Genomic DNA, 20,099 nt, shown 5'->3' on the forward strand with positions numbered 1-20,099 from the left:
GCAATGCATTGTGAATCCTCCAAGTATCTGGCAGTTTCAATCGGAAGGAGACATCATTTATCTTGTCAGTGATCTGCAAAGGTTCGTAGTATCGCATACTAAGCTTTGGAAAAAGCCTCTCCTTTCCCTTTTTCTTTCGTAGGCGTGCCTTCTCAAAACGTAAGAGCACCCAATCATCCTCCTTCAATTTCAAGTCGCGACGATGGCGATCCGCTGCCTTTTTCTGTTGTTCTTGAGACTCCTGCAAAGTCTCGCGAACCTTGGCAAAAGCAGTATCCAAATCTCGCGAATATTCATTCGCTTCCGATATTTAATCTTTCGTGCTCAGGAAGGATGGAACCTTCGCAGCACTTTCAACAATCTCACATGGCGTCTTCCCCGTCGAAGAGTGTATCGTGTTATTGTAGGCAAATTCCACCCCCATTGAGTCTTCTGATCCGATATACAAGACTTCAATAAATCTAAAATCACTGAATCGCCAATCTCAAATTGCCCGTCAGTCTGCAAGTGGAACGATGACAAGAACTGCAACTGCGTGCCAATGTTCTCCCAAATTGCCTTCCAAAACAAACTCATAAATCTGGGGTCTCTGTCAGAGACAATCGTCTTAGACGTGCCATGTAATCGAAAAATCATCGTGATCATTCTGTGTAATCGGGATATCAAAAATGAAATCCATTTCAATACTTTTCCAGGGGCAGGTAGGTATGGGTAAAGGCTTTAACAATCCCTGTGCCTTATGCCTGTCAAAATTGACCTTCTGGCATACTAAGCAACTACGCACAAACTCTTCCACATCCTTTTTGAGTCTCGGCCCAAAGAAGTATCTCTCTACCCCCTTCATGGTGGTAGCAATGCCGCAGTGACTCGTAAAAGGTGGACAGTGGCATTCAGTCATGACCTTTTTCCTCAACGGTTGTGTAACGCACAACATAGTCTTTTTCATCAAGTAGCCTTCCCGAAGGGAGTATCCAGCTCTGTCTCCCCATCCCGTATCCGTGTTAAAATATTTGCAAAATCTGTATCTGTGATATACTGATCGACCATATCCTCGAAGCTCCTATGATGTATCGCGGAAATAGCCAGAACCAACGGCTTCCGAGACAAAGCATCTGCCACCACATTCTTCTGTCCGTGCACATGGAGAATCTGGAAGTGAAACTGTGACAAGATGTTCGCCCACCGCATCTGCTTTTCCGAAAGCTGCTTCTGTGACAAGAAGTAGTGCAAACTCTGATGGTCTGTAAAGACAATCCGCTCCGAATAGGTAGTGCCGCCACTCGGTAAGAGCATGGATCACTACCAAAAGCTCTTTCTCATATATCTGTGCTGTCATCTCCGGCCTAGAGAACAATCGGCTCTCGTAAGCAATGACATGGCCTTCTTGCATCAAGACCGCACCCAGACTACGACCACAAGCATCACAATATACTTCAAATGACTTTTGCAAGTCTGGCAAAGTCAAAACAGGTCTTGTAGTCAATTTCTCTTTCAAGGTCTGAAAGGCAGTCACCTCTGTGGATCCCCACGAGAAAGGTACTCATTTCTGTGTCAAGATATGCAAAGGGGAAGCAACCTCTGCAAACTTTCGTATGAACCGCCTGTAGTACAAACACAATCCCAAGAAGCTTCTAACTTCATGGACATTCCTCAAATCGGGCCAATCACGGATAGTCTCTATCTTGGCCGGGTCCATTTGCACTCCTGCTGTTGACACAATGTGTCCCAAAAAGTGTATCTCTGGTAGGAAAAATTGACCTTTTCTTTGCATTAATCACTAACGTGTGATCTCGTAATGCCTGAAAGACTTGAAGCAGATGATCTCTGTGTTCTGCCTCATTCTTGGAGAAAACAATGATGTCGTCAAAGAAAGTGTCAACAAATAGCCTGTACTCTCGAAAAATCTTATCCATCATTCGGTTAAATGTCGCAGGAGCATTGGTTAAGCCAAAAGGCATCACCAAAAACTCAAATAACCCAAAAGTCGTCTGAAAAGCTGTCTTGTAGACATCTCCTGGCGCTATCCTAATCTGATGATGTCCACTCTTCAAGTCAATCCTACTAAAGCACGAGGATCCCTGTAACCTGTCGGGTGTAACCTGTCGAGTATATCATCGATCCTAGGAATCGGAAATATGTTCTTGATGGTGATTTCGTTGAGAGTGCTATAATCGATGCACATTCTCCAAGATCCGTCTTTCTTCAAAACCAACAACACTAGAGAGCAATACGGTGAAGTACTAGGCTGGACAAGAACCTTTTCCAAGAGGTCTTTCATTGGGTTCATAATCTTATCATTCTGTACTCGGCTCGCACGGTAAGGTGGCCGATTCGGTGGCGTGCTTCCAGGTATCAGATCAATGGTTTGATCTTCAGGCCCTCTGAAAAGCAATCGGCATGAGTGTGGAGGAAAATCTTGGCGTTCTTTTGATCAGGTCAAAACATATTCAACCTTTATCCATCGTTCAGTTCTCTCCCAAAAGAATGAGTAAGAAACTAAAGTTCATCAAGTACAATCTCTAAGCCCTTCATTTATCAAAGTCGCTTTCTCGGCCCGGTAGTCAACCACAGCGTAGTTCTAGTGGTACCAAGGGATTCCGAGTAGAACGTCACTCACGTGCCCTGAACACCCCTGTCATTGCAAACGAAGTTTGCCAATGCTCGGTGTAATGGCAACATCCCATCCGGGTGCCAGTCAAACTACCTCCGCCTGTGGCGCCAGTCTGTCGGGCGTAATTCCAAATCGACTCGCCAATTCCAAGTGAAAAGAAGTTGGCCTTGGCTCCTTCAAAAGAGCTTCCAAATCCTTCACTTTGCCCCAAAAAGCGGCAAAGTTTGTACTTTCATTCATTTCTTTCGGTGCAAGTCCCACGCCATGTGGTACCAGTTTTGCTTTTCTATTTGCCTTTTCTGCCACGTTCCTCAGCTGCTCTCGAACTCTCAGGCCTGTCGTCGTCTTTATCATTCTGTTCTTTCTGTGCCTTTTTATGGCACTTCGCGGAGATATGTCCATGTTCCCCGCATCCAAAGCACTTCCCCTCTCTGATGAAGCGAGCTCTCTCCTCAAGAGTAAGCTTGGGTCGTGCATCCTTTTTCACTGGGTTTCTCTTTTTCTTTCTACTTTCATTCCCAGAAGTCTGTTCGGCTCATTGTGTCATGGCCTCATATGTGGGGTAGGTCAGACTGCCAGAGTGAATGGCAAAGCCCCGCTTCGCATGACTCCTCAACTCCTTGATAGAAGCTGACTTCTGTTCCAAGCAGTGATCTCGGATCTCTGTAGGTAGACCCAAGGTAAACCGCTCAATCTGTTCTCTGAACGAGATCTTCTTGAATGAAGAGGCGGGTAGAAAAGAGCTCTAGAATCTTTCACAATAAGCATTGATTGTATCTTTCTTGGTCATCCGAAGATGGTTCCAAGCAGCTCGTACATCTCGTTCATATTCTTGCGTCAACCAAGAAGAAATAAAAAGCTTCTTAAATTTCAGCCATTTAACTGGCACAGTCTTGTTTAAAAGAAGCGTGGACCACCAAGTACGAGCATTCCCCTTAAAGTAAGAGGCAGCTCTCCGAATCTTGGAGTGCTCTGAATAGCGTCCTCCTGCGAAAGCGATGTCAAACTGCTATATAAAAGACAAAGCCTTGAAGCATCTGAGTATCCTGAAAAAGTATCAAACTTGATCGAGTGGCCACCTTCCTTAAACTCTCGGACTTTCTTGCTTTTATCTTCAAGAAAGTCATACTGGTTAGCTTTGGTAAAAAAAATTCTTCTTGTTCGCATAAAAGTTTCCGTCATCGGAATCTAAGCTGTCTGTAGACGAGTCCTCAGTAGAACTGTCAGTCTCTGGGCGAGATGTAGCCTTCTTTGCCTTTTTCTTGCCCTTTTCGAAGCTTTGTTTCTTGCTTCGCTTTTTTGCTTTTCCTGTCTTCTTCGCTCGAGTCTGAAGAGCTAGAAGAACTGTCAGAAGAAGAAGAAGAAGAAGAAGAACTGGGTAGGCCTTCAAACTTGACGCGCTTCTTCAGTTTCTTTGCCTTGTCGAATGTCAACCGACGACCCAAATATCCCAGGAAGTCAGTGCCTTCCTTCTGCTTTTTGCCATGCTTTTTGTCCTTCTTTTGCACGTCGAAAAGCTGAGCAATCCGTGCATCTACCACGTTCTCCAGTTCCTTCTCCGTATATTTCTTGGAGGCAGAAGATTTCTTGAGAGCGGGTTTCGCGAGTGGTGTTGTGGTTCTTTGCCACTCCATCTGTACCTCTTCCAAAGAGGTCTAGTTCATATATTTTGCCATCTTCGGGTCTTTGGCAAAATTGAGCATCATCTTTGTTGCATCGCCAATCAATTGACGACACTCCATCTCTTGCTGCTCCGCCTAAGTAGGCCTAGGCGGGCCATACTCCGTGCCGGAATCTTCGTGGTGATCCCTGCCCGCATCTCCAGATGCAGAGGGAGTCGACTGATCATTGCCTGAAGCCATAGGTGCCGCGGAAAAAAAAAAATCGGGGATCGAATTTCCCGTAGAAGAGAAATCGCCCGTGCTCTGATACCACTGTAACAGACTTGGACACTCCAAGTCAAGCATCAATCACGACAACACCAAATAACCACTTCAAAACAATTCACAGATCACAATAGATTTGCACTGGCCCGGCGGAGTTCCGTGCCTAGAGATATTGGCCCCAAAGACTGGCGCCCCTTTCGGTATTTCTTTTTATATTAATCAGATCAAAGTACAAGAGAGTGGCTAGGGTTTCACTCTCAGACTCTGCGTCCAGATGCTCTGAGAAGTGATGCCCTCTCCACATATTTAAAGGTACAAGGGATGCCCAAAAGCAGAGCCCCAAAAGCTTTTAAAATAAAAAGCATAAGAACTCAAAAGCTCTTCTCTCTCAAGTTCTCCTTTTTTTTGTTAAAAACAAGCATTCTCTTCAAAAGCGAAATTCGCATCGCTCATCTTTCTTTTTTTTAAATAAAAAATTTTTTTTTCAACCTCCGCCATTTCCGAAAATTAGGGTTTTTGGCAGAAATTAGGGTTTTTGCTATCCGCCACGTCATCACTTTGTGACACTCTGGCATGCATCCTCGAGAAGGTGCAGAGTCTGGAGTACCGGCTTGTACTTTGATGATGCACTATAAAGAAATACCGAAAGGGGCGCCAAGGTTTGGGGCCACTACTCTCTGGGGTGGAATTCCGCCACTCCGTGTCGCGTGTCGCCTCTCTCTATTTCAGTTCAGTTGTTATTGAAGTGCTAAAAGTATGTTCAATCTGTTCTTTTCTATTGGCACGTGGTCCCCGTGCATGCTTCCTGGAGAAGGTGCAGAGTCTGGAGTACCGGCTTGACAAACTTTGATGATGCAATATAAAGAAATACCGAAGGGGGCACCAAGGTTTGGGGCCAATACTCTCTGGGGTGGAATTCCGCCACTCTGTGTCACGTGTCATCTCTCTCTATTTCAGTTCAGTTGTTATTGAAGTGCTAAAAGTCTGTTCAGTCTGTTCTTTTCTATTGGCACGTGGTCCCCGTCTTGTGACAAGAACTTGTTGTTGAAGGTGATGCGCCCCAAACTCTGGCGACTGATACCATGTGAGAGTGCGCATGTGCGGAAGCGAGAGAGAGAGAGAGAGAGAGAGAGAGAGAGAGAGAGAGAGAGAGAGAGAGAGAGAAACACTCGTGTGTGGAAGAGGGGGCGATCAGCCCCCCATGACTACCATAACAAGAGGACCCGTACAATGATCAGATGATATCTATAATGCGAACCCCCCTAGCCCCATATATACGAGTGCCCAAGGGAGTCCATATTGAGCGGGCGGCCGCCCCTAATATGGGCGGTCGGACAAAGGTGCAACCTATACATGGGTGGCTAGCCCAGAAACATACTAGCCGTATAAGTATGTCGTGGACCTACGTGAAGCAACAGAGTGGTGTAAATACACCGTCGTGCCGTGTCGACTCTCTCCAGTGAGTTTGAAGTTTTTGTTCGTATGTTGCTATTGATTTTCTCACTTGGAGTGTCTAAGCCTGCAACACTCCCCCGATCGGAATCAAAGATTGAGTTGGTTTTCGATTAGAAGCCCTTGTGCTTTCTGGTGCCGGAGGAGGAGGACCAGCCTAAGGCAACAGAGGAGGAAGCATGTAATTCAAGTGCAGTTGAAAGCTCTGCAAAACCGAGAGATTCTCTTGAGGATGCTTCGAGAGAATGTCGCAAAGCTGGTCGAGGAGAAACTGTAGGTACTCTGTGGAATCAAGAAACGACACCTTGCTCTGTCTGTTCTTGGGAGGACAAGTATGCTTTTCGAAAAGCACACGACTGAAGCTCTGATACCACTTAACGGGACGGGCACCACGTGCCAACTAAAAGAACAGACTTTAACAGACGTTTAGCACTTCAAGCCACAAAACTGAGAGAGAGAGAGAGAGAGAGAGAGAGAGAGAGAGAGAAAGAATCCACATGAGACGTTGAATGACGGAGTTGCACTCCCAGACTACAATGGCCCCAAACGATGGGGCCCCTTTTGGTAATTCTTTATATTGCTCTGACCTTGTAGAACTCTGAGAACTCTCCTTTGCTTCACCTCCTAGTAGAATGCAAGAGAGATAACCCAACCCACTTATTTAAAGACCCTTGGCCTCATCTAAAAGCAATACATTAAAAGCATCAAGTCTAAAAGTATCTAGTCCAAAAGCTAGCACCCAAAGGACTCTCTGTACAGCGCTACCACGTCACCATCCTACAACGCAACTTGCAGAATTCCATACAGCATGCCACATCATCAACCTCCACGCAATTAGAGTTTGTGTGTGTGTGTGTGTGTGTGATCTATTTTAGGATTCATGCCCCTCAACCGGTTCCTGTAAGTTGAGTTAGGTTAGGATTAAAATCCAAACCTTCTTTAGTCTTTAGGCCACTCGGCCAACTTCAGTGAGTTGGTAAAACTTCTTCTTCTCCTGCTTCTACTAGGGTTTAGGGCTTAGGCTCCTCGGCCAGGATTTGCAAGTTGGCTAGGGTTAGGCTTAGGGAGTCTTGACCCTCTTGGTCTTCAATGGTTAGCACCCCAATAGTTTGTGACAGGGGTGGACACGCTGACAATACTCTTCTAAGTGATTTAATAATATGTAAGTTAACCATAAGTATGTCGTACCCATTTTGGAAAAAGGCTTAATAAGCCGAATCTCAGAAAATAATGGTCGCAAGTGGCGTAGCAGCATGGAATGCGCGACGAGCACCCAGATGGTTGTGCAACAGTCAAACACATGGGCGTGCAAGCAAGGCGAGACAAGCATGGCATGGGACGCGCATGTCAGTGTTGTGGGCAGAGCATAAGGAAGACCGCTTGCAAGATTTTTTTCATACATGAATTGCCGTTTTGGAACACCTCGACACAGCTGCTTGGTTGGTTATGTGATATCATCAGAAGGGTAATTGTGTGGTGGTGATGAGTTCGAGTCCACTGTCTCCCCTCTTCCTTTTTATGAGGATATGACAACAATCTCCTAAGTGGTAAGCAACGCGGAATCTTGGCAGGTATCGAGGTAGTTTATTATCAAGCCTACCAGTATGTACTCCTACCATAAGTTTTGGGTTTGTGGTTGGAAATTCCTTAAGAACTAACTGATTGACATACTCTTACAAACATGTCTTTGTTTGAGCGCGAGAGGTGAAATGTTTGCAACACTTTCTCTACTCGCTGACAAGAGTGATACTGATGATTAAATCAAATTGATATGATGAAGTTAGTGCATCTAAGACATCTGCTAGAGATCAATGCAATCTGGAATCTGGATGTGATGACTAAATAGTTCAGTTTAAGTCTAAGATCTTGTTGTGGAAAAAGATGTAAATGTGATCCTAGTGCATCAATAGTTCTATCTAGATGAGATGCCTAGATATTAATCTTAGTGCATCAAAAGTTCCAAAAGGATGAGATGGCTAGATAGTGATCATCAAGCATCAACGGTTCAAAATTAGATTTGATGACTAGATTGGTTGTGTGCCTCCGAGTGTTCAATGTTTAGTGTACATATTCCTCCCACTATTTGGGACGTACAGAGGTACTCTCATTGTCCTTATCCAATTGTATGAGCAATCTATTGCGTTTTTATTGCTCGTGCATCATCCTCTCCCTCTCACATTTTGTTTGTCTCCTCTCATGTCTTCTTAAACCCCAGGGCCAAAGAGAAAAAGGAGCACGTTACATTGCATGGAAAGGGGTTGTACCAAACATCTGGTATACTAGATGCAAAGGGGTTGTACAGACACCTCTTAAACTAGATGAATGAAATCTCCCTCTTGAGCTGCAGGTAGTTCAAGATGGTCGAAAAGATCTTTGAGGTCTTTTGGGATTGTTCCTACAAGGTTAAATATCTCTCTCTCTCTCTCTCTCTCTCTCTCTCTCTCTCTCTCTCTCTCTCCCCCCCCCAAAGGGCACCAAGACTACAAAACCCTACCTCGAACTTCAGCGGCCTGCGCGATGAAGAGGAAGCTGGCGTCGAATGAGTTCTGATAGCACAGAAAAAGAAGTGCTGGAAAGCTCAAATGGTGTGCGGCACTGCACTGAATGCGTAGTGCAGCAAAAGACTTCCACTGAACGCTCTTTACATTTCACACGTGATTGCCCCACGAAAAAAGACCTCCAAAAATTCAACTAGAGTGCATTTGAATTAGGCTAATGTGTAGGAGTAGAGAGAGGGGAGGGAAGGCGGGGATGAGACTCAATCGAGACAAGTTTTATGTTTTATTTGCAGTAAATTGGGACCTTTTACTCAACCAAATAAATCCATCACAAATTAGGTAAGTATGCATTTCCATAGAAGCGAAAGTTGATAACACTCTCAACTAGGCAACTCATCCTAGTACAAGTGGCATTCAAGTATGAAACTATAAAATTAATCTTGTTGATCTCAGTCTATCTAGTTTTTGTGAACTCAATGACGTTGCTTGTCCAAAACAGGTAGACACTCCCTAATCATTATTTTTAGGTCCTTTCCTTGTAGATGGTGGGAGCGGCAGGCCTTAGTCGAGCACTTGTATACAGTCGAATTACGTAGTCGGATCTGGTACTTTTCAATTAACAATGTATAGCCAGTCATAACCCAATCCAGGTACCTATAAATAGGACCCACTACTTCATTTTGAGGGTCGATCTTTACGGGATCAATCCTAAAACTTTGACATCACTAGTCAGTTTTGAGTCATTGTACTTGCCGACCTGTTTCTCTTACTATCAATTAGCTCTACTGTAATCAGCACTTGGTCCTGATTGTACTTTCTTCCATTATCTGAATTTGCCGGCTTTAGTTCTTGTGTCTAGTATCTGACTTTGTGCTTTTATTTTAGTTCACATATTATTTCCATGCTTGTCTGTAATATGAACCTAATTCTCCATCTGATCTGACATCTAACTTTAAATCTCCAACCTGAAACAGCTGTCAGAAGTAACTAGCTCATTCAATTTTCGTGATCACGGTGGTGAGCTCAAGCTCTTGAAAGGAACCTATCTCCTAGTTGGAATTTGAAGTTACCTGAATAATTGCAATGCCATCCAGACGTGCAACAAGAGGCATGAGACCTACTATAGTCTTTGCTGAGGATCAAGACCACATCAGCACGATGGCTGAAGAATTGGAGTCAGGACCTGATGGTGTACTTGACTGCCGAAATGAGGAGATGGATACCAACCCTTATTGGAGAGATACTGAAGGGCTTGGGGGCTCTCAGCACTCTGCTTAGTCAAGGAGGAGGCATTCAAAGAGGATTAAAGATGCTCTTGTCCACATGGGTCTCAAAAGTTAGACAACAAGGGTAAAGCAAAGGTTATATCAATGCTAGTGATGGTAGTAGGAGAAACAAAAGAACAATAACACATCAAAAGTCAGATCAAAAGAATAAACCAGACATTGTAACTACAAAGCCTCCTCCTGCATCATCTTCGCCTTCTCTAGCTATTGCACATCCTGATACACCTACGTATTCGTGGTTTGCATCACCATATTCATCAAGCGAGTTTTCATTATCTACATAGATCCTATAGTAGAGCTTCGTCATGGGGAAAAGAGGAATATTGAGCTCTCAATCCATGAAGGCTATCTTCAATGAGAAAGCTCAAAAAATTGAAGGATTTTAGCAGTTGTGGCCTCAGCAATAGCCCAATGTTCTATACCTCATGAGAATATTAGCAAGTACATGTTTCAACTAAATGAGTGAGCACTATTCAAGATATGGGATATGGAGATGGAAGTCGAAGCTACTTGGATACCATTTGATGTTACAATCATCAAGTAGGTCATTGATACTTTCAACTCAGATACATGCATGGTCACAATCAATTGTTGGACTCTTCGTATAATTGTTGCAGCGCTATTCCATGTTTTCAGACTACCCTTTGATTCAAAACGCCAGCCGTGCACAGGAGACACGATTAGTAGTTTTCTAAAGAAAACTCCTCAAGCCAGGAAGAAGCAAAAAGATGATGGCCAAGGCATTTTAGTCCTAGCATTGGAACACAAAGCAACGTACAAATTTTCTGCTATAGCTATCAATTTAAAATACAACCCCACATATGGGTCTAGAAAGATGTTCAGCATGCTTTTGACTAGAACAATGATCACTAAGGTGGTGATCAATCTGAGTTCCATCGTATTTAATAGTGTAATGACCCAAACAACAAAAGTACAAACCCAATATCTATTCAAAGCATGGTATGTCTAGCAATTTTTTATTGAGCAACCATTATATCGGTGCATGTGAATGTTCGGTTTTCTATGTTGAAGACAGTGGAGGCAAAGCACCTAAGGACTAGACTACTGGTCTACAATCCTAGATAGAACATATTTCTATGGTGACACTCAAAACAAAGAAGGACATGGAATAGACCAAAGCTGGAATATCCATATCAACACCTAAGAAGCAAAAATTGACGAAGGAATTTTGGGACCGGTTCAAGTCTCGGAGCAAGCAAGGTGTTGCGGCATCAACTATTCTCGACACTACAGAGTCAATATTTGGTAAAGTCCTAGGAACTTCAACACATAAAGCATTTGTGCTATCAGGATCCCCACTAGAGACTGCCACTAAATAGCCGAAGAACTCTGATCATGCCACAACTTTTGAACAAACCATTGAGGTAACCTCTATTGTTATGGAAACATTAATAGATAGGTTGCAGGCTTTGCGAAAGAACAAAATGGTGGGCACTCTCATAATGGAAACATTTGGGAAGTTAACTATACCATATAAGATGCATGTCCTCACCTACCGAACTGACATGATAGAGATAAAGATTGTGATTGATGGTTGCGTAGCCACAATCCAAATAGGATGGAACACCGTAGTCAATGATATAGGTTAGATCATGGACGCCCAAAGCTCTATCATACAATCTAATATCACTCGTTTGAAGGCTAAGCTTGAAAAGGAGATTATCTGAAGAACAAAGGTTCAAAGAAAATCTTCACATTAAAGATATTTTGCTCAATCTGGAATGTAAACAAGAACAGGACCAAAAGTCTATCAACAAGGGACTTCAACAACAAGTAACTGCTGAAACTCCAAAACTCAACTTTGAGTGCATATAAATGGAAGTTGACCAAGGATAAGAGAAGAGGCACTTGGATTAGAAGATCATACCACTAAATAGTCAAAAAGTAGTGCATATAGTTTTAAAACAATCTATCTTGGATAAGTACACCTACCAATCCCTAGTAGAAATATCTGATCTTGATGGAAACTTAATATTGAATTGTGAAGATTTGAAAAACTTGGCAAACACCACAAAAAAGGACATGGAAGAAAAGACCTCAATCTACAATGATACATTGGCTAACCAGGCTCTGATAGAGCATCTTGCCCATGATTTGGATGAAGATAAAAGTGAAGACAATGAGGGGCGAGACCACAACAAAGGGTTTGGGGAGGGAACTTGTGAGAAGAGGGATGATGACAACGAAAACCCCCTCCACCTCCTCTAGCTCTTGGATAAGAAACAGGAGGCATCAAGACTAGCACAACACAAGGAGAAGCAAAGGGTAGTAGCAAAGTAGGGCTCTCACTGGAGCAAATAAAGGAAAAGCTTATATCCAATACCTTAGCCTGAACAAAAGGTTATGATATGAAAAGGCCCTCTAGATCCATAATTTTTTACATGTATTTAGATATGGAGAGGTTCCATATGTTGTATGTAGGTGGAAAAAGAATGATTGACCAATGAAAGATAATCAGCTATCATGAACATGCAATATGCAGGCTGCCTCCACACCCCAACACCATCCAATTGCTGGATAGGGAGGGATGATCTACTGGTGAACTGTCAGGATCAGCAATTAACTACAATGAATGTCCAAAACCTGGATCTATAGTTGGAAATGTTGTTGGGCAACCACCCTTTGTACAAGTGTATGAAAGATATCAGATTGGGGATGCAGACACTGTTGACAAAAATGCAGATTATCATGCGGATTCTGAATTAGAAAGTGAAAATATTTCTTGAAAACAATGTATTCAACGGTAGAGATGCCAAGACAAAAATGAGGCTCTGGGAACATGAAACCGCCTTAAAAATTTTGTTCCATCTACTTTGGATCCTGTTGAAAATGATGATTCAAAAGAACCGGATGATAATGAATTTCATTAAATTAGTGCCTGATTTCTCGGTACTCTTGTACGCCTTACCAGTGAAAGATGATGAGCTTCCTAGTCTCTACCTTCCTATGTATCCAAAATACAATGAAGCAGCTGATAAGGAAAGATACATCAGAGAATGGTACGCACAGAGTAAAGCCCTCTGGGTCACATGGAAGAACGTGCTCAATGACACTGAATAAAAAACATTAGTATCAGAGCTAAAAAATGAGCTAATAAACTTTAGAGGAATGATGATGTAGTGGAGGAGCTAGATCAGTGTATTGATAAAGTCTACAAATGAGCTGCTCCAATTGTCCATTGAAGCATCAAAGATTCCTGAGAGAGAGCTGGCCAACATAGTAGCCTCTAAACCTCGATTTAAAAAAATGGTTGAAATCTTGTTTAACACTTGGATCAAGGCCAATCAAACAAATCTAGCTGCTTGTACACTGCATCGATTTGTCATAAGCTCGCCAAAGCCAGACTCACTAGAGGAAAGAAAACTTTCTATGATGATGATATGAAGATATGGAATGCTCTAATGCCATAGAAAGTTGAGATGATGACTGATCACAGGGAGCAACTGGAGCGAGAGGCCCTGTAGTGCTCAAAGAACAAGTCAACCTTGGACACTTTAGGTCCCATCCAAACTGTTCAATAGGAAACACTGAAGAAGGCTCCAGATTAATAGAAGCAAAAGCATTAATATCAGATGGACATCTGGAATTTTGGAGATACACCAAAATTCAAAGAAAGGGGGGGAGGAATGTAGATGGTGGAAATTGGGGTGCTTGTATATAGTCAAATTACATGGTAGGATCAGGTATTTACCATCTATAATTATCATAGTAATTGTAACAATGTACAATCAGTCATCATAACCTAATCCGAGTACCTATAAATAGGACTCGCTACTTCATTTTGAGGATGGTCAGTCATTAAGATATCTATCCCAAGTCTTTGACATCACTAGTCAGTCTTGAGTCATTGTACTTCTTGAGATGTTGCTCTTATTATCAATTAGCTCTATTGTAATTAGCACTTGGTTCCAGTTGTACTTTCTTCCATTATTTTAATATACCAACTTTAGTTATTGTGTCCAATATCTGACTTTGTACTTTTTGTTTAGTTGTACTTTCTTCCATTATTTGAATATGCCAGCTTCAGTTCTTGTATCCAACATCTAGCTTTGTACTTTTTGATTTCCATACTTGTCTGAAGTTTAAACTTGATTCTCCATCTGATCTGACATCTTACTTTAAATCTCCAACTTGGAATAGGTATGAAAAGTGACCAGTTCATTCCAATCCTTTTTGCTTTGATGCCATGAGCATGCACATGGCATGTTATAGGAAAAATAATGCTAAGGATGGGTCTTATAGCATCTTATGTGTGTATAGGTTTGAAATTTATACAAGATGTAGGTAAGTTTGCACAAGCAAAGCGCTAGAAACTAACAAAGTACTAACAATGATTGCACTTGATCACCCTCTTGGAGTTTGAATATGATAGATTGGAAAGATCCTTTTTATTATAAGAACTATGTCGTAGATATGATAAATGCTAGTAGTCTTTAATATCTCAAAAATATCTGCATCTCAAAGTGAGACTACATATAGGAGTTTTCTCTCCACTTTCTCTTGCTATTGACCCCCTTTTTTGCCCTCTTTTTTGATAACTTGGAACATCCAATGTTACTTTATACTCATATTGTGTTAGTGTCTGATCTGTCAGGGCACTTACTTTTTGAGTGTAACTAAGGTCTTAGCTTTAAGCCTTAGGGGTTTGTTTACACAAGAACTTTATGCCTAGTTAGTTTTAAAGTCTTGAAGGGTCATATGGTGTGTAATAGTTTTCGGATGGGGACAATTTACCACAACACTCATATGGCACAAGGTCTAGACTAAGAAGAGAGTTTGCTGGAAGGGGAAGACATGAAGAAGAGTCGAGTAGTGATGACCAAGAAGTACCTGTAAGGGGGCTTGCTGCAGGAGAGGAAACTATTGGGGCGGGGACTGAACTGCAAGAACCTGAACACATGCTGCAGGAGACCCCACCTGCAAACCAAGAAGTCCAACAGACAACTCCTCCCATAGTAAACCCACTTTTGGGACAATTGGTTAATGTACTGTTGACTCAGTCAATCTTAAGGACAAGAAGACAATTGCAATTTGTACCATCACGAACAAGTACTTTACCGTTTAATCCACTCCCGGTAAGAGTACTCAAAACACTTTTGACACCTCCAATGGCTGCACCAAATCCCAAAGTGGGGGCGGCAAAGTTCAGCGGGAAAAAATCCCAAGATGTTGATAGCCATGTTGGTCAGTTTCAAACAAGGTGGTTTGCAAGTGGTTATGAGGTGTTACATCCAGATGTAGTGAAGAAAGAGCATTTTGCAGCAACACTGCAGGATAAGGCCATGGACTAGTTCTTGCAGTATGGCATGGCAGATTTTGTTGATTATAATGATTTGAGGCAGAGATTTATATTAAGGTTCAGGGAAGATAAAACACCTGAAGACAGTTTGAAGAAGTTGAGAAAATTGAAGCAGAAAGATTTGTTGGTTGAAGATTATGCAAAGAAGTTCATAAACTTAAATAATAGGTTAGAAGAAGCACAACAACCTTCTATGGAGCAATTGGGAGACTATTTTTGTAAGGGACTCAAAAAGGAGTTCATAAGTGCAGTAGCAAGGAGACCCCCATTAGCAAATGCACAGGATTTTACTGATTTGGTGGAAGCAGCTTGCAAGAGCTGAAAGAAGATATGGAGGTAAGGCATAACTAAAGGAGAAGAAGAAGAAGAAGACTGAGGATTCAGACTCAGAGTCGGAAGAGTCAGAGTCACCGATGATTCATATCAGGATACTGACGTTGACACTCAGAGAGGGGGTGTACCACCTGAGGATTGGAATTTGTTATAAGGTCATTGGATGATCAGGGAAGAAGGACTTTAGAACACAGTCCAACTATGCTGCAAGAACAGGTTGGTGGTGATGAATTTTATGATGCTTTCTTCACAGGTCCCATGACAATCACAATTAAACAAATGTTGAGGTTGGTACCTGCATTTTCACAACAACTAATAAAAAGACTTACTAAGGAAGTAGCAGGAAAGAATCAGTTAACAAGAATGTATACTGAGGAAACTGATTGTAGGGAAGTTTGTGAAGTTCAACCTTTCGATGTTGATTACGAGGTACCAGCCGTAGGGGCTTCTATTGGAAAGGTGTTTTTCCCTGATGTACTCTTGGATGGGGGATCAGGAGTTACTGTCTTCCCGGAGTCAACTTACAAACGATTGAATCTCTTGAAGTGGGATCCAGCTCCTTTTCAGGTGAAAATGGTGGACCAGAGGCGAGTTCAACCTTTGAGAATTCTGAGGAATTTGCAGATCTCTGTTGGGGGACTGCAGTTTGTAGCCAACTTTGTAGTACTCAAGTTGGAAGAATGTTCATTCTTATCCAATAATGTTGGGAAGACCATGGTTAAGAGCAACAAGAGTAAAGCAGTTGTGGGGAGCAGACTCCATTGTGATCAAAAGAGGAAAGAAGAAAGTTAGAATGCAAATGGATGCTAGAAAGGTAATACAGCCAGGTTTCAGGGCACTACATGCAGAGGGACTGAACATGGTAGAAGAAATTGGAGAGGATGTAGAAGAAGAATTTATGAGAACCAATTCATCAGTGGTACCTATTTTTGAAGTGGATGTTCAAAACATAGCAACTAAGTATGTTTTGCACCATTAGGATAATGGGTTGAAGTCTTTGACTCAAGAAGCACTGATTGCTCAGGGTAAGCAGTCAACTACCAAATTGGGTGATGAGTTGTTGAAAAATTTGCAGATTGGAAATAAAGAATAATTGGAAGCTATTGAAGCAGTAAAGCAGGCAGAAAGAGCTTTTGAACATCAGATGGAAAGAATTGCTAGGGTCACTCAGGATGAACTGCAAGAACTGAACGTGAACACTCAGGAGGAACCACAAACAGTGAGGGTGTCAGCAGAATTGGATGAGGAGTTTAAGGAGAAACTCAAGGAGTTGTTTTTAGAATTCAAAAATGTTCTTGCATGGAAATATACAGATATGACGGGAGTAGATGCTAGCTTTTGTTAGCACAAAATTAACTTGAAAGCAGATGCAGTTCCAATCGTACAGCAAAGATACATGATGAATCCTAACTATGCCAAACAGGTTAAAAGAGGAGATTGATAAACTGTTGGATGTGGGTTTCATACCCATTGGATGAGGTTACTTGGTTGTCACCGATTGTTGTAGTTCCCAAGAAGAATGGAAAGATCAGGGTGTGTGTAGATTACAAGAAACTAAATGCTGCAACAGTGAGTGATCCATTTCCATTACCTTTTTGTGATACACTATTGGATGCAGTAGTTGGACATGAGCTTTATAGTTTCTGGATGGTTTAAGTGGATACAACCATATCTTAATGGCACTTGAAGACAGGGAGAAAACAGCTTTTGTCACTGAGTGGGGAGTTTATGCTAGCAATGTGATGACATTTGGCTTAAGAATGCTTCACCAACATTTCAGAATGTGGTCCAGCATGTGTCTGCTGAATTCCTTACAACATTTATGAGCGTGTTTTTGGATGATTTTAGTGTTTTTGGAAAGAAGCAGGAGCATCTTGAGCACTTGAGGTTGTGTTTTTAGAAATGCAAGGAATTCAGACTGTCTCACTGAACCCAGCCAAGTGTGCATTTGCAGTTAAGAGAGGAGTTCTCTTGGGACATGTAATTTCTGAAGAAGGAGTATCTATAGATCCAAGGAAGGTGGAAGCAATCAATAAAGCACCAGAACCAAGGACAATTAAGCAATTGACTGGATTTTTGGTTCAGGTGAAGTGGCATAACCAATTTTTGAGATATTTAACACATGCTTGTACACGACTAACAAAGATTACAAAGAAGGATGCAGTATTTGAATGGGGAGAAGAGCATTCAGGATTCTAAAGAAGATGTTAATTATAGCACCAAATTTAATTGTTTTTATTGGAATTTACCATTCCATATTTTTGTGGATGCATCTCATGTGGCAATAGGTGCAACATTGATGCAAGAAACCAGACGAGGTTGCTTTAGACCAATTTACTATGCGAGGAGGGTACTGGCACTTGCAAAAAATCATTACATAGTTACAGAGAGGGAATGCTTGGGAATGATCTATGCATTGCATAATTTAGACATTACCTTTTAGCCAATAGGGTAATCTTCCACGTAGATCATCAGGCTCTTATCTATCTAGTGAACAAACCACATTTATCAGGAAGGTTGGCTAGATAGATATTGCTCTTGCAGGAATTTGAATATGTAGTAATACATACTCCTGGGAGACTTCATGTTTTGGCTGACTATCTCAGTAGATTGGAATTAGGTGAGGTTGATTCCTCAGGAGTACCCAATCAATTACCTGATGCAGAGTTGTTTTTAGTTCAGGTGATGGAGCAGTCAGGGATTGGTATGAAGACATGCTTCAATTTTTGATGGACGGGGTGTTACCTGAAGCAATGAATAAGTATCAAAGAAAAAGATTAGCATTAAGAAGCAAACCTTACACAGTAATAGCAGGGGTATTGTACAAGAGAGGAATTGATCATGTGATTAGGAGATGTGTTCCTGAATTTGAGCAAAGAGAAGTAATGGCAGAAGCTCATGCAGGTAATATAGGAGGACATTTTTTAGGAGATGTTTCTACAAGGAAAATATTTCAAGCAGAACTTTGGTGGCCAACTGTTATAAAAGATGCTCAGGAATTCAGTAAGAACTGTTTGTTGTGTCAGAGAGAGAAAGGCCATTGAATGTAGATAGGATGCCCTTGCCACCTATATTACCTTTGAAACCGTTTTAAAAGTGGGGATTAGATTTTGTTGGTCCAATCAAGCCACCTGCAAGGTTTACACAGAACAAGTTTATATTGGTTGCAACTGATTATTGCACAAAATGGATAGAAGTTGTGGCTTTGAGAGATAACATAGCAAGGAGTGTGGCAATTTTTTTAAAATAAAAACATTATGACCAGGTTTGGTGTCCTACTGAGTTGGTTTTTGATCAGGGAGGACATTTCATTAACAAAGTGATCAGTAAATTGACCGAGTTGCATATGATCCTGCATAAGAAATCAACTGTGTACTATCCTCAGTCAAATGGACAAGCAGAGAGTACAAATAAGATTTTGATCAGGATAATCAGGAAATTGGTCAATCAGAACAGAACAGATTGGGATGAAAAGTTGAATTCAACACTTTGGGCTTTTAGAACTGCATTTAAAGTGACAACATGCATGACACCATTCAAGTTGGTGTATGGGTTGGACGCAGTAGTTCCTATGGAATTTTTAGTACCAAGTTTAAGGGTTGCACCTCAACAGAAATTGTCACATGAAGAGTAAATAAACTGCAGAAAGGAAGCATTGGTGAAAAAGGTAAACACGACAAACTTAAAATCTATGTATATTGCAGATGTTATCAGCAAAGAAGGCAAGCATGGATCAACAGGAACATAAAGTTTAAAATTTTCTCTGTAGGAGATTGGGTGATGGTTTACAATAGCAAGCTAGGACACTGACCTGGAAAATTGAAACTGAGATATGTGGATCCATTTCAGGTTAGCTAAAATTGTGGGGCCTAATACTTTTGTTTTAACTGATGAGTCAGGGCAGCTCATTGCCAAACCAGTTAATGGTTTTCAATTAAAGCCATTTTTTGGAGAAATAATCGGGACTTGAGAGGAGCATATGTTTAATGATGATGTTGGGATAGTGACAACTTATTCATGTGACATGGCTAATGGGTGACTATTAGCAAGTGCGCTACGAGTTTCAATTCTCTGTGTTTTTCTGTTGCGCTAAGTTCTTCTCCTTGCTACAATATGTCAAGCCATTGCAATACTTCTGGGGGAGCAGGCCGACTTGCGATTGGAGGATGATGAACCTCCTGCCATGCTAGGCCTTTGCGTAAAGCCAAAAATCAACGAGCCATCATCCATGACTCCAGTTTTGAAGATGAACCCGAGATGCTAACACCTCTCAAGGCTATGCCAATTGCAAAGGAAGAACCAATACAAGAGTATACTTTTTTGGATTTCAAATATGATTTGGTAGCCAATGATGACAATGTAACATGGTTGAAGAGCATAGGGCTATTGGATTTTGCAAGACTGCCATGGGTAAGTTGGAGGCAAAATCAGATGCCCATGGTTTACCTGAAGTATTTATGAGCAAATGATGGCCATATTTTTGCTCATGATTATCTAATTGAAGCCTTGATTGCCCAAGTGTTTGATGTGCCTACTGCTGAGGACAATGAAGTTAGTAAAGCCACAGAGAAGGATATGTCAAAAGCTTTTGGGCCATCTCAGGGTGACATGCACTACTACCAACTGTCACGTATGAAACATTAGGTCACGTAGTAGCAAGTGAGGTGGTTAATTGAAAGAGTGTTTTTATTGGTTAAATCGGAATACATAAGT

The 20,099-nt window shown here is 41.7% G+C and overlaps 1 protein-coding gene across 3 annotated transcripts in view; it reads right to left on the reverse strand.

The window, feature by feature from the left end:
* LOC147447308 (uncharacterized) overlaps window positions 1–8,628 on the reverse strand; it is an 86,408-nt gene extending 77,780 nt beyond the window's left edge. For 2 of the 3 annotated variants that reach the window (XM_086523146.1, XM_086523144.1), the window contains exon 1: window positions 8,444–8,628. The gene's annotated coding sequence lies outside the window, so the exon portion shown is untranslated. The remainder of the gene's footprint in view (window positions 1–8,443) is intronic. The other variant, XM_086523145.1, reaches the window with a different exon arrangement.
* Window positions 8,629–20,099: the final 11,471 nt, after the last annotated feature.

This window comes from Adiantum capillus-veneris, chromosome 11 (genome assembly GCF_014529385.1).
Source record: "Adiantum capillus-veneris isolate H3 chromosome 11, ASM1452938v2, whole genome shotgun sequence".
Taxonomy (NCBI): domain Eukaryota; kingdom Viridiplantae; phylum Streptophyta; class Polypodiopsida; order Polypodiales; family Pteridaceae; genus Adiantum; species Adiantum capillus-veneris.